The sequence below is a fragment of the Fundulus heteroclitus genome, unplaced genomic scaffold (genome assembly GCF_011125445.2).
Source record: "Fundulus heteroclitus isolate FHET01 unplaced genomic scaffold, MU-UCD_Fhet_4.1 scaffold_166, whole genome shotgun sequence".
Classification (NCBI taxonomy): Eukaryota; Metazoa; Chordata; class Actinopteri; order Cyprinodontiformes; family Fundulidae; genus Fundulus; species Fundulus heteroclitus.
In genome coordinates, this window is record NW_023396578.1 from 282,119 (window position 1) to 295,856 (window position 13,738).

The following is a 13,738-nucleotide window of genomic DNA, read 5'->3' on the forward strand; positions in this document are numbered from 1 at the left end:
AGTGTTTTGCAGAATGCCAACATTAGCAGCTGGTCATCCAAAGTCTGAACCCCCACCCGGCAACCCTCCCCCCCACCCCCCCCCCCCCCCACACACACACACACATTCACACAAATATAGATCTACAGTTTGTGTGTAGTGACCTTTAATAGACAGCAAATAACTTTTCCCACACGCAGTTGGGGAGAAAGGAACACACTGTAGTATATTTAAATGTTGCCAGGTTGCCCAGTCACCAGTGCAAGGCACGGCTGTTCACCTGCTCCATGTAGAGCAGGAAACCACGCTGTGATTTTACAATATTTTTTTCATTCTTCTTCTTCTCAACTAAAAGTCAGAAGAAACAGAAAATGCTGGACATATTCTGATATAGCTGTCTAGTAAAAAAACAAAAACAACAACCCACAATAGCTCCTCAGACAAACATTCAGACCCTCAATAACTGTTATACAGGACAATGTGTTTTTGACTTTTGACTCCCAAACTACACAGCACACACTCAAAAACTTTGTATCACCATGTTCCTTCGGCGATTCTGCATTTTGTGATATAGGTCATGCCGACTTTCACTTAACTAGAGTTTAATTTTGTTACGTCGGGAAAATCCTATTTTGACATCTCCTCCTACAGTTTTACTTTAGTGCCTAGTGTCATGCTATCTATAGATGCAGCAAAAGGAGCAATATGAAAAATGTTTTACATATTCAAAAAATGTCAACGCTATACATGGAAAACTGTTTTGTCAAAGATTGGCACAAAATTTAAATGACCATATTTCAACCAGATCTCATAATGTCTATGCAAAACTCAAGTTACCAATATGGGATGAGATGTATACGTTCAGTTTTATACATTTTCAAGAATATATGCTGGTACATGTTCCAAAATGTTGAATCTACGCTAAACTTAGTACACATTAGGAAATACATTTTTATTATTATTAAAAAGAGACATTATTATTGAATGAATTCGCAGTTGACATTTGAACTCAATATAATTATTTTTCAGAGATAATACAGAATATACACAGAGTTTTACCCTTAGCAGTTGACAAGTAGCGGTTCTCTCTCTTTTATTGTATGTTTCTTAAGTTATTAGCTATGTTTCTATCCAATTGTCATGTGAATTGTGAGCGAACTTTGAAAATGCTGCAAAAAAGAAAATGCTAATTATTTTCATCCATTATTTCCATCCACTGGTTTGAAATTAATTAACCAGGCTATGCAATGTCATCAGAAGTTGATGTTATGCATGGCTGCGGTCAACAGGAAGTAGAGGTTGCACACTGGCATGGACCACACACCATTTTTGTTGGTGCTATAAACAGGGTAATCTGAGTTATCTTGATAATTTTATGTTAAACCATGAATTTTATAGAAATTTATGAATTTAGGTTGGTACTGCCAATATTTTTAAAATTATATTTTACAGTTTTTTGTTGAAAAAGCATGGAATCTTAGGGCAATCAAATTGTTTTGTACAGGAATTTTAATCTTTAAGTATTTTGGTAATATTAGGATGAATAATGGCTTTTTAAGAATTTTTTGAAAGTTGTTTCAACATCACCAATAGACTAAATGTATTGCCATCACTGACTAATATTCCACAAAAGAGAAATATATTGCTGCTGAGGGAGAAGCTGGAGGATGCTGGAGTGGACAAACATCTAGCTGACTGGACAATCGACTACCTCACTGACCGCCCTCAGTACGTGCGGCTGCACGGCTGTCAGTCAGAGGTGGCACTCTGCAGCACCGGGGGCCCCCCAGGGCACCGTTCTGTCTCCATTTCGTTTCACCCTCTACACCTCGGACTTTACTTACAAGCTGCCACCTTCAAAAGTTCTCTGATGACTCTGCCTTTGTGGGCTGTGTGTCTGAGGGGAACGAGCTGGAGTACCGGTCGGTCATCATGGTCTTCGTGGACTGGTGTGAGAAGAACCATCTGTGTTTAAACACCAATAAAACCAAGGAGATGGTGATCTACTTCAGGAGAAGACCCCCACCTCACTCACCTGTGAACATCCAGGGGCAGGACATAGAAACTGTGGAGAGTTTCAAAAACCTGGGTGTTCACATCAACAATAACTGGACTCATAACACCGATGCTCTATACAAGAAGGGCAAGAGCCGCCTCCACCTCCTGAGGAGGCTGAGGTCCTTTGGAGTGGGAAGGCCTCTGCTTAAGACCTTTTATTACTCTGTGGTGGCCTCAGCCTTCCTCTACGCTGTCGTCTGCTGGGCCCCTGGCAGCGCGGAGCGGGCTTCAGTCAGGCTTCCCACTGACCCCCTGCCTGTCCCTGGATCTTTGCATTCCTAAAGTAGAGGAAAACAATTTGTGTCAACAGATGCAATTTTCTGTAGTGTTTCTTTGAAGCTAGAAAAAAGGAGTGTTTCATATATATATATATCTATATATGTATATATATATATATATATATATATATATATATATATATATATATATATATATATATATATATATATATATATATATATATATATTTGGCCACATATATATATATGTGTGTGTGTGTGTGTATTTCATTACATTACCCAAACCTGAACATCCTTTGTATTTTTTTTTTTCAAGTTGTCCCACTTTTTTCTGGCCTGTTGTGGCTCAACTTCACCCTCCAGACCCGTTTTTTGCAGGATTGTTCTAAACAAGAGAAATGAGAAGAGATAAACACACAAGGATCACTACTATCACAACTATAAGATTAAAAAAAGTGACATCTGGGCATCATTTGATGTGATCAAAAGATTATATTTGTACGTTGGTGTTTGAACAGGACTTCTTTGAACTTGTGTGACTTTTACATACAAATGCAACATGTATATGGAATTATGTCTCAACTCTTACCTCCATCAGACTGTGGCAGTATTTTTGGCCCTGGTAAAGAGGTGGTCATTTTGCCCACGGAGTTTTATCAACTCCTCTGTATGCTCCCTGCTCCCTAGAACAAAATAACATGTAAAGCATATTTCTCTTATGTCAACAGGCAAAATGACTGTTCTGTATAATTACGCCGGTGTTGTTCTTCAAGTGAATTATACTTTAAACCTTATTATACTGTACTGTAAATTAACTATACGTTATTGAGTATTCAAACAAAACTTTTGCAGTATTGACAGCCCAGTACAGCTGGACTGATGTTATTTCTTCAGCTGCATTAAGCTTTGACAGTTCTAATCATTTGTAATAAACTGTATGAGAATAAATTGATCGAATTTGTGAGGGACACAGTTATCAGCGCAGTTACAATAAGATGTAGGTTAAAATCAAAAATTGTGAGATTTTTATGAAGGCTTTTAATGTTGATGAACGTCTCGTATCAACAGATTAGCTCTAAGCTTTAACTGGTCCTACAAATTCCGGTGGCTCCGTTACCGTCATGTATTTTAATAATGTTCAGTTAAAAAAATAAAAACAAACTACTTACATTTAAAGCTGTACTCAGCACTACTGCCAGCGCCGCTGCTGCTTTCCAGTCTTGATGAAAATCCGCCTTCTTTCTTTTTTTTCTTCAACTACTAAAAAAAAAAAAGCGAGCAAAGCACCTCGGGAAATCTTATGGCAGGCGAGGCCACTAAGGATGGTAGCGATGCATCCTCAGAATTCGGGGAAAAGGAGGACGCATTTGAAGGCTGCATTCTAAGCATCCTCAAAATTTTGGCCAAATGGGACAGCCTCCGCGCATCGCTGTGACGTCACCGGCCTTAAAACGCGTCCTTCGAAGGACGCAGCCGCCGAATTGAGACACAGCTATTGTTTTAAAGGGTTATACCATCTAAACAGTCACCTGTTTTCTTTAGCATTTTTGCAATCATAGTTCCTCACCAAACAGATATTTTCAAATCCATCTTTACTAATTCCTTTGTCATTTCTATAAGTTAATTTAGTAAGATTATAGGCCTGTGCAGTGAAGCAGCCAAGGAGGTGTAGAAGATAATTTAACAATACTCACCTGAACAATATGCAAAAAACGTAAATCTGACATATCTTTTCAGTCAGTAATGTCTGGCTGAGCAATTCAGTAAATAGAGTAGAATAGAGTAGAAAATCCTTTATTGTCCCACAGTGGGAAATTTCCGGTGTCCCAGCAACAAATTGAAACACAAATGGAAATACTCAGATACAGAGGTAAAATCCATAAAAATAAGAAAAAGATACTGTACAGAGATAACAAATTTACAACTCTGAAAAAAATACTCTACTGTGATTAAAAATGATGGTGGAGTAAGGAATGTGCAACTGAGTAGGGTAATGCATAAAGTATGCATAACATAAGTGTGTATTTGTGCAGAAAAATCTTAACAGACAATTTACAAGAATGAAAAACTTTGCAAAAACAGCAGAGATGTAAACACTTATTCAGTTTGTTGGAAGCTGTGTTGGTTATAATGTCTAATAGCTGGAAAATCACACAGTTGCTTTGATCACCTTTCACTGAGTGGCTGATGCTCTTTGATTTTGAGTAGTATTGTTATACAGGCTTACAACAGTGTGTCAGGGTACAGTTTTGGCTCGCTTCTTTTTGGACATTTTCCAGACTTTTACACCTCACACACAGCCCAGTTACCTCGAGTCATCACTCCACTCCAGATCACTTCCATCTGCCACCTCTAATTAGACTTACTCAGCCCACCTGTCCACCAACATCTTAAACTCTCCTCAGCCAGCTCTATACCCCCTGCTTCTGCTCCTTCACGTCCGCCAGCCTTTGCTCCCTCACGTCCGCCTGCTCCAGCTCCTCTGCGTCCACCAGCTCCAGCTGTCATCATCCACCTGCTCCAGTCTGGTACAGTTCACTGGTCTCCTTCTCCACCATCCATCTTGGTGTTAATTTATAAGTCTGTTATAACACAATAATCAGAACTGAAGAAGCCTTGTGCATGAGAGATGTAACATCCTCAAGCCTTACCTTGATTCTTCAATTCTATCTAATTTTAGACCGAATTGACATTTACCTTTTCTTTCAAAAAAGTTAGATTTTTTTTAAAACAACTACAGACATTCTTAGAATAATTATTTTCTTATATTTGAAAAAAATCAATTGGGTCTCAGATTGAGGCACAGTACTGAGACTGCCTTACTGATAATACATAATGATATTGCTCTCTGTAGATAGTAAGTGCCCTGTGAGCCTGGTTTTATTGGACCTTAGTAGTTTTTGACTTGGTGGACCATTATATCCTCTTGTCTCGTTTGAAACACTTTGTCGCTATTAGTGGCACTGCACCGAAGTGGTTCACTTTTTATCTGAAAGATAGAACATTCTCTGTCGTGATTAACAATCTATCCTCCTCTTGTGCCCCTTATCTTTGTGGAGTACGACAAGGTTCCATTCTTGGTCCTCTTTTATTTTCCCTATAAATGTTACCAACAGGGGAGGTTCTGTCTGCGCACAAAGCGTCTTTTCACTGTTATCCTGATGATTTACAAATCTAAATGTCTCTTAAACCAAGTATGACCAACACAGTTTTATCTTTTGTAGACTGCATAACTGCTGTTAAACAGTCACTAGGTAAACATATTTTGTTCTTAAATCATCAAAGCACTGATGTCTGTGATATTGCTACCACAGACATCAGTGCTATGCCTTTTAAGTTAAAAAAACCTTAGAAATCTGGGTGTAATATTCGACCATGTGTTTACCTTTGATAAACAAATTAACACTGAAGTCAAATCTAGCTTTTATCATCTGGGTTTGCTGACTAAAGTTATATTTTGTGTAAATCGCACTGACTTAGAGATGGCCGTTCATGCATTTGTCAGTTTTAGACTTGAATACTGTAATGCACTTTATGTTTGAATCCAAAATCGGCCATTCTTTCTGAAACAAGGCCCAGGTGAGCTTATTTTTTATGAAAATGTACTGTTTGGTAAAAATGATTTATTGACAAGAACTGTCTTATTTAAATGCTTAAAAGGCATTTAAAATGTTTGGTTGCATGTTTAATTCATTTCTGGTGTAAAAACTAAAATAGTATGCATTCCAGTTAAAAATAGCACACTGTGATTGTTTAAATTATTTTAACATCTACATGTTGAGGAGAAACATAATTTCAAACAAATTAAATTGCAACTTTACTGAAAGTATTATTTTGTCAGATTATTTAGTAACAGTTAAATATTCCTGAATATAGTGTTGACATTGCAATTGTGCATTCCAATGAAATATGTCGTCTGCATTTAACCCATCCCTTAGGGAGCAGTGGCCAGCTATCACAGCGCCCGGGGAGCGGGCTACTGGTCTTGCTCAGGGACCTACAGTGGCAGTCTGTGGGGATCAAACCGGATACTTGCAACCTTCTGCCCACTAGGCAGTGACGTGCAGTCAAGGGAGGCAAGTGAGGCCAGGCCTCATTTGTCATCATGGAAAAAAAGAAAATATATAATAATGATAACATAATATAAATTGTGATTCATTCAGTCATTTCTAATAAAAAGGTCTTTTTTTTAATCTAATTTCCTCATTTTTTTAAATCATATTCTCTTTAAAATCGCAGACTTTTTTTGTTATTTTTCATGTAAATTCTTGGTGGCGCTTGATAGCGAAGCCGGTGAGGCCACAGCTATCTTGGCCTCCCCTGGGATTGAGCAATCCCATGTTAACTGCGCAGGTTTCCATTCTGTGAATGCATCTTCCTGTCTCTAGATCATAAATTCAATTGTTCAAACAGTTATTAACTGATTTCCCACAATTTAATATATGTGGATTACAAATTGTGTTTTGGTCATCATACTGTGTGCAGGTAACATGTTTCGGTGCTGCTGCGCGAACATAAAAGACAAAGAGCTGGTTGTAGGTGAGGCTGGCAGTTCTTTGGCCTCTAAGCAGGCAAGGCAAATTTATTTATATAGCACAATTCAGTACAAAGACAATGCAAAGTGCTTTACATGATTAAAATATAGCAAAATAAAACAGAAAAGCAAGTAGGAATAAAATGTACATAGAAAAAAAAATGGTGATTCAGTTAACTAGAACAGTTGAAGGCAATCTTAAACAAATGTGTTTTTAATCTTGATTTAAAGGAACTCAGGCTTTCCGCACTTTTACAATTTTCTGGAAGTTTGTTCCAGATAAGTAGAGCATAGGAACTAAATGCTGCTTCTCCTTGTTTAGTTCTGGTTCTAGGTATGCAGAGCAGGCTGGAGCCAGAAGACCTGAGTGGTCTGGATGGTTGATACACTGATAACAAGTCTGTAATGTATTTAGGTGCTAAGCCATTTAGGGATTTATAGACTACCAGAAGTATTTTAAAGTCTATTCTCTGAGATACAGGGAGCCAGTTTAAGGACTTTAGAACTGGGGTGATGTGCTCTACTTTCTTAGTCTTAGTGAGGACGCGGGCAGCAGCGTTCTGGATCAGCTGCAGCTGTCTGATCCACTTTTTAGGCAGACCTGTGAAAACACCGTTGCAGTAATCTATTCGACTAAAAATAAACGCATGGATTAGTTTTTCCAGATCCCGCTGAGACATTAGTTCTTTAATCCGAGAAATGTTCTTCAGGTGATAGAAAGCCGACCTTGTAATTGTCTTTAGATGATTTTGGAGGTTCAGGTCTGAGTCCATCACTACTCCCAGATTTCGGGCCTGATGAGTGGTTTTTAGTTGAAGCGACTGAAGCTGTGTGCTAACTTTTGATCTCTCCTCTATTGGTCCAAATGTTATTACTTTTGTTTTGTTTTTATTCAACTGAAGACAATTTTGGCACATCCAGACATTGATTTCTTCTAGGCATTTACTCAGTGCTTGAACTGGTCCATAGTCACCTGGTGACATGGTGATGTAGAGCTGTGTGTCGTCTGCATAGTTATGGTAGCTGATGTTGTTGTTTTTTATTATCTGAGCAAGAGGGAGCATGTAGATATTGAAAAGGAGGGGACCCAGAATGGACCCTTGGGGAACCCCACATGTAATTTTTGTCATCTCTGATGTAAAGTTACCTACTGATACAAAAAAGTCCCTCTCCTTTAAGTAGGATTTAAACCAGTTGAGAGCTGTACCAGAGAGGCCGACCCAGTTTTCCAGACGGTCTAACAGAATGGAGTGATCGACAGTATCAAATGCTGCACTGAGGTCCAATAGAACCAGCATGGTGGTTCTTCCACAGTCTGTATTTATACGGATGTCATTAAAAACCTTGATAAGGGCGGTCTCTGTACTGTGGTGAGCGCAGAAACCTGACTGGAAAACGTCAAAGCGGCTGGTCGTTGTTAGGAAGGTGTTTAATTGTTGAAACACAGCTTTTTCAATAATCTTACTGATAAAGGGGAAGTTTGAGATGGGCCTGTAGTTCTGGAGTAGTAGTTTGTCTAAATTGTTCTTTTTTAACAGTGGTTTGATAACTGCTGTTTTTAGGGACTGGGGGAAAACACCTGAAAGGAGGGACGTGTTTATTATCTGAGTCAACTCAGACGCTATGACAGGTAAAACTTTTTTAAGGAAAACTGTGGGTAGAACATCAAGACAGCATGAAGAGTAACTTAGCTGCTGAATGATCTGCTCTAAGCTTTTGGAGTTTATTTGGCTGAATTGGGACATTTTGTCAGGATAAGTCCCAGCTGAATACGGCTTTGGTTTTAGAGTTGGTGTGGATGTACAAACTGATCCTCTAATATTTAGGATTTTCTCAGTAAAGAAGTTAGCAAATTTATTGCAGACCCTGGTGGAGTGGAGTTCAGAAGCCACGGACACAGGAGGATTTGTTAGCCTGTCAACTGTGGAAAATAAGACACGAGCATTATTAATGTTTTTCTTGATGATCTCTGAGAAGAAAGATTCTCTTGCATTTTTCAGTTGTAAGTTATATCTGTAAAGTCTCTCTTTATAGATGTCATAGTGAACCTGGAGTCTGCTCTGTCTCCACCTGCGTTCAGCTTTTCGAGATTCCCTTTTTTCACATCTAACTGCTGGAGCATTTCTCCACGGAAATTTATTCTTCCCGGAAAAACTTTCACTTTAACTGGAGCAATGCAGTCAATGATGTCTGAGACTTTAGACTGAAAGTTATCTAGTAGTTCATCAGCTGAGTTGCAGCCCAAGGTTGAAGCAGCAGAGTAAGCTTGAATAAAAGTTTCCGTGGCATTGTCCTTAAAGGTGCGTTTTCTTACGATGTCCCTTTGGCTAAATGAGTCACTGGTAATTATGCTTTCAAAGGTAACAGAAAAGTGATCAGATAGGGCAACATCAGTTACATTGACGTTAGAAGCGTTTAGACCTTTAGTGATGATCAAGTCTAAAATATGTCCCTGTTTGTGTGTTGGCTGTTTAACATGTTGAGTTAAACCAAAGTTTCTAAGTGTGTCACACAGTTCTTTTGCACTTCTGTCTTCATTGTTGTCAACGTGAAAGTTGAAGTCTCCCACAATAATTAAACAGTCATAGTCAACACGTATCAGACAGCAGGTCACTAAAATCATTAAAAAAAGTTTGATGTGGACTTAGGAGGCCTGTAAACATTCAGAAACATAGGCCTGTAAACATTCAGGGGGCGCTCAAGGGGCACCGCTCAGGATCCCAAAACTGTAGAGTGACAGCAAGTTATGGATTTCTTATTAGCGAGTTATGCTAAACAATAAGCACTAAAAAGACTCTAAACATACAGCCGGAATGGGACTGATCAAGGAAGACTTTCCTCCCTGGCAGTGATCTCCACTGAGACTGAGAGACTTTTAAAACTGAAGAAAGATAAAGAGAACTTTTACTAGAAAATGACTGATATTTTTGTGCAGAAAGAGCGCGTTATGGACTTCATTAAGTAGAGGTAAGACAGCGATAATTATTCATGTTTTGTTATTTTAATGAAATGTGCGTAATGTGTTTTATATTTTTAGAATGTGTTACAAATGCGGAAATCCATCATAACTCACAAACTGTTACCAATCAAATGACAAATAATTTAGTTTTATTTTTTTCCATCAAAGAATCAATATTTTTCCATGTATCTTGGTAAACTGATTTGGCTCAATCAGTCTCTTTCAGCACTATGCAATGAGTCTACTCTGTAGAGTGTATATATTGTAAATCTGACTCTGATGACGTCAGTGCCTCACCAGCTATGAACCCTACCGCACGTCACTGCCACTAGGCCACCCCGAGCTATAATTAGATGTATTCAAATGGAGCCCCGGTCGGTTTCCTGGGAAACCGAGGAGACATGAAGGTATGTGACAAGGAGCATAGACATTATAAACGTAGATGCCTCATTGGGCGCACGTTTGTACGTCAACATCACCGCCATATTGTATGTGGCAGAAAGTAGTGAACGTCTATGTTCCCTGTGTATATATTTTAAGTATTCAGACAGAAAGATACAGATGGAACTTACATATACTTGTAAAAAAATATATAGAGATTAACTTGTAAAAAAATATATAGAGACTAATTGATAGATATTGGCAGCCAAATTGGCTTTTGATCGATGTGCATATATAGATTTTGAAGTATTCTAAATAAATAGGTGTGTTTATATATATGTCCAGATAATAGATGTATGCATGTATGTGTATATATATATATATGTATGTGTGTGTGTGTGTGTGTGTGTGTGTGTGTGTGTGTGTGTGTGTGTGTGTGTGTGTGTGTGTGTGTTATGAATATATAAGTCAATTGGTCTACAGTCTTGGGATCACAAGCGGTGCCCCTTGAGCGCCCCCTACCCAGAGGCCAAGGAACTGCCAGCCTTGCCTACAGGGCAGTAGCCGGTCAACGGCGGCAAATCGCCGTCTATAGCAGCTCTTGCCGCCGCCTGCATTTCCCCGATTATACATCCCAAAAATTTGCATCTGTCTCCACTGAGAGCAACATTAAGGAGTGATTGGGTTCCTTGTTCCAACCGAGATGCTACTTTTCCGATCAAAACACAGACCGGTGTTATGCCGAAAAGTGCATCCCTGCTGAGATATGCATCCACTGTCGCGGGAGCGCGCCTCGCTCTGTACAACTGAATATCAACGAAGAAAACGGATTAAAATGTGACCCACGCAGTTTCTTGTTCTTAAACTAATGATATCAAAACGTTTTATTAAACCTCTTGTGGGGAAAAAAAAACTGTTGTTATTTGGCAGATTTGTTTACAAAATTACGGGTGTTATCCATCCATCCATCCATTTTCTGATCTGCTTAATCCCTCATGGGGTCGCGGGGGTTGCTGGTGCCTATCTCCAGCGTTCACCGGGCGAGAGGCGTGGTTCACCCTGGACAGGTCGCCAGTCTGTCGCAGCGCTACGGGTGTAATGAACAACATTAAATCCAAAGTTTTTATCCGAGGTACCGCTGATTTATTTGTTGTGGTCTCTTGTCATTCACACACAGCAAAAAACCGTGAGAGCCGACGTGAGTCAACAAAGCTTTGTCTTAAGCGGAAGATCAAACGTGCATCTACACAGCACAGTGCACAGACCAGTGTGATGCCTTGGCTAGCGTCAGAAAGCTATGGTGCATTCAGGAGCATGGGACATTTAAAACTTACAGGGAAAGAGGCATAAAATGGAATAGAACTTAACTCATACAGTAATGTATTTATCCAGAAACAGCTTGGGCTTTCTTACAATACTGAATGCTCTATAATTGTATTTCTGATATTTTTTAATTATGCACATCTGTTAGCTTTTTATTCTGAAAAATCTATAATTTTACATACAATATAATATAATATTACAGCAGCAAATTATCAAAGTTTTTCAGGGGATGCATTTTGTGTTCGTCTCTAGAATCCTCGCCGATGATATGATATCGTGTGTGTGATGAGTGCAAGTGAAATTAAACTGAGATGAGAGATTTCGAAAGAGTGATATGACTGAAATAAATTCAACATGTAAAATCAATTTCAAATTCCAACCCTGTATTTTTATCATAAAATTTCCACTTTGTTCGTGACGAAATGTTACGATCGTTTTTAGAACAGAACGGTGAATAATAATAAGATGAATAGACCTCACCTAATCTGATCTGTTTTATGTGGTGCTAGTAATTCAAATTAAACTAATTTTATGCAAATGGAGATTACCAAAACATGATGATAACATCATGTGAAAAACTAATGTTTTAGGAATAATAATAAAAAAAGGTTGTTTTTGAAGAATTGATCATTCACATTTTTGCCTTTTATTCAATTTGAAACATGCACTCTGACTCTATTGTTTAAATAATCACCTGTCTTGAAAGCTTCCAAAATACATCAGGGAGACTCTATTTTTCAAAATTCTCCACTCCGGGGCTCGGGCACTGGCATAAGTGCACCCTCCTACCTGATAGTGTGTGGCCTGCTACTGTAAAAACGTTTGACTGCCCTGCGCCTACAACCTGTTCTTTGCCGTGTATGATTGCCCAGCAGCACACGAAAACATGTTACCTGCACACAGTATGATGACCAAAACACAATTCATAATCCACATACATTAATTATGGAAAATCAGTTCTTAACTGTTTGAACAATTGAATTTATGATCTAGAGACAGGAAGATGCATTCACAGAATGGAAGCCAGCGCAGTTAACATGGGATTGCGCAATCCCAGGGGAGGCCAAGATAGCTGTGGCCTCACCGGCTTCGCTATCAAGCGCCACCAAGGATTTAGATGAAAAATAGCAAAAAGTCTGCGATTTTAAAGAGAATATGATAAAAAATGACGAAATTAGATTAAAAAAATTACTTATTACAAATGACTGAGTGAATAAAAATGTATATTATGTTATTATATAATTTCTTTTTTTCCATGATGACAAGTGAGGCCTGGCCTCACTCGCCTCCCCTGACTGCACGTCACTGATATATATATATATATATATATATATATATATATATATATATATATATATATATATATATATATATATATATATATATATGTGTGTGTGTGTGTGTGCGCGCGCGTATGTGTTATGAATATAAAAAATCAATCGGTTAAATCTAAACATTGTGGTCTTCATTATTTCATAAAACCGTGTGAACCTTTTAAGAGCTGGTATAGACAAAGATTAGCAACAGACTTTTAAAGGGGAGTATTAAAGAGATACAATTACTAATATGAGAAAAAGGCATAGGAGAATAAAGTAAAGAAAAAAGACAAATATAATGAGAAATGGGTAATATTATGGGAAAAACGTCATATTATGACAATTAAGAGGGAACATTTCCAGAATAGTCACAGTTTGCAGAACTATCTTAGTCCTGGAGTAATAGGGCCAGGTTAGATTCTTTTAATTATTTTTATTATTTACAAGAATAAAATCAGGAGAATGAAGCCAAAGGTGTGGTGTGTGAGATTGTGTGGGTGTGGTTTGGGTGTGTTCTCTCTCTTTGATAGGTGTGGCTCGGGGAGGAGCTGGCTGCACACACCTGTGACCTATCTTCATCAGAAGCAGTATTTAGAGCCTGGCCTCCTGTGTGCTCGCTGCCAGATGGTCACCGTTTAGTTGGTAGATCGGCCAGCCTTCCTCTCCAGTGAAAGCAATCTTATTTTGCCTTTAGCTATTTCCTGCTGCAACCTAACCTGTGCTCTGTCTTCCTAGGATCTCATTCCAAACCAGTCTCCTGCTACCGAGCCACACCATCCACCCTCCACCTATTCAGCTGCCACTCCTATGAGCTTTCCATCCTCCTCAACCTGCCCCGCTTCTGGAGAAGCCACCTGTACCTGTTCCCTTAAGAACTAAATAAACTGTCAACTGCTCCTTTCCCCATGCCTGGTTGTCTGCCCTTTGGGTCCAGCACCTTGAACACAAC

General features: G+C 38.8%; 1 long non-coding RNA gene across 2 annotated transcripts; it reads right to left on the minus strand.

Moving 5' to 3' along the window:
- Nucleotides 1-2,281: 2,281 nt before the first annotated feature.
- LOC118558852 lies at nt 2,282-3,761 on the minus strand. 2 transcript variants are annotated; one of them, XR_004928519.1, is made up of 4 exons: nt 3,446-3,761; nt 2,866-2,959; nt 2,562-2,661; nt 2,282-2,315 (listed from the first exon to the last, which is right to left on the minus strand). It is a non-coding gene; the product is annotated as an uncharacterized LOC118558852 (long non-coding RNA). The 2 variants fall into 2 exon arrangements; XR_004928518.1 differs by having other exon boundaries at nt 2,562-2,959.
- Nucleotides 3,762-13,738: the final 9,977 nt, after the last annotated feature.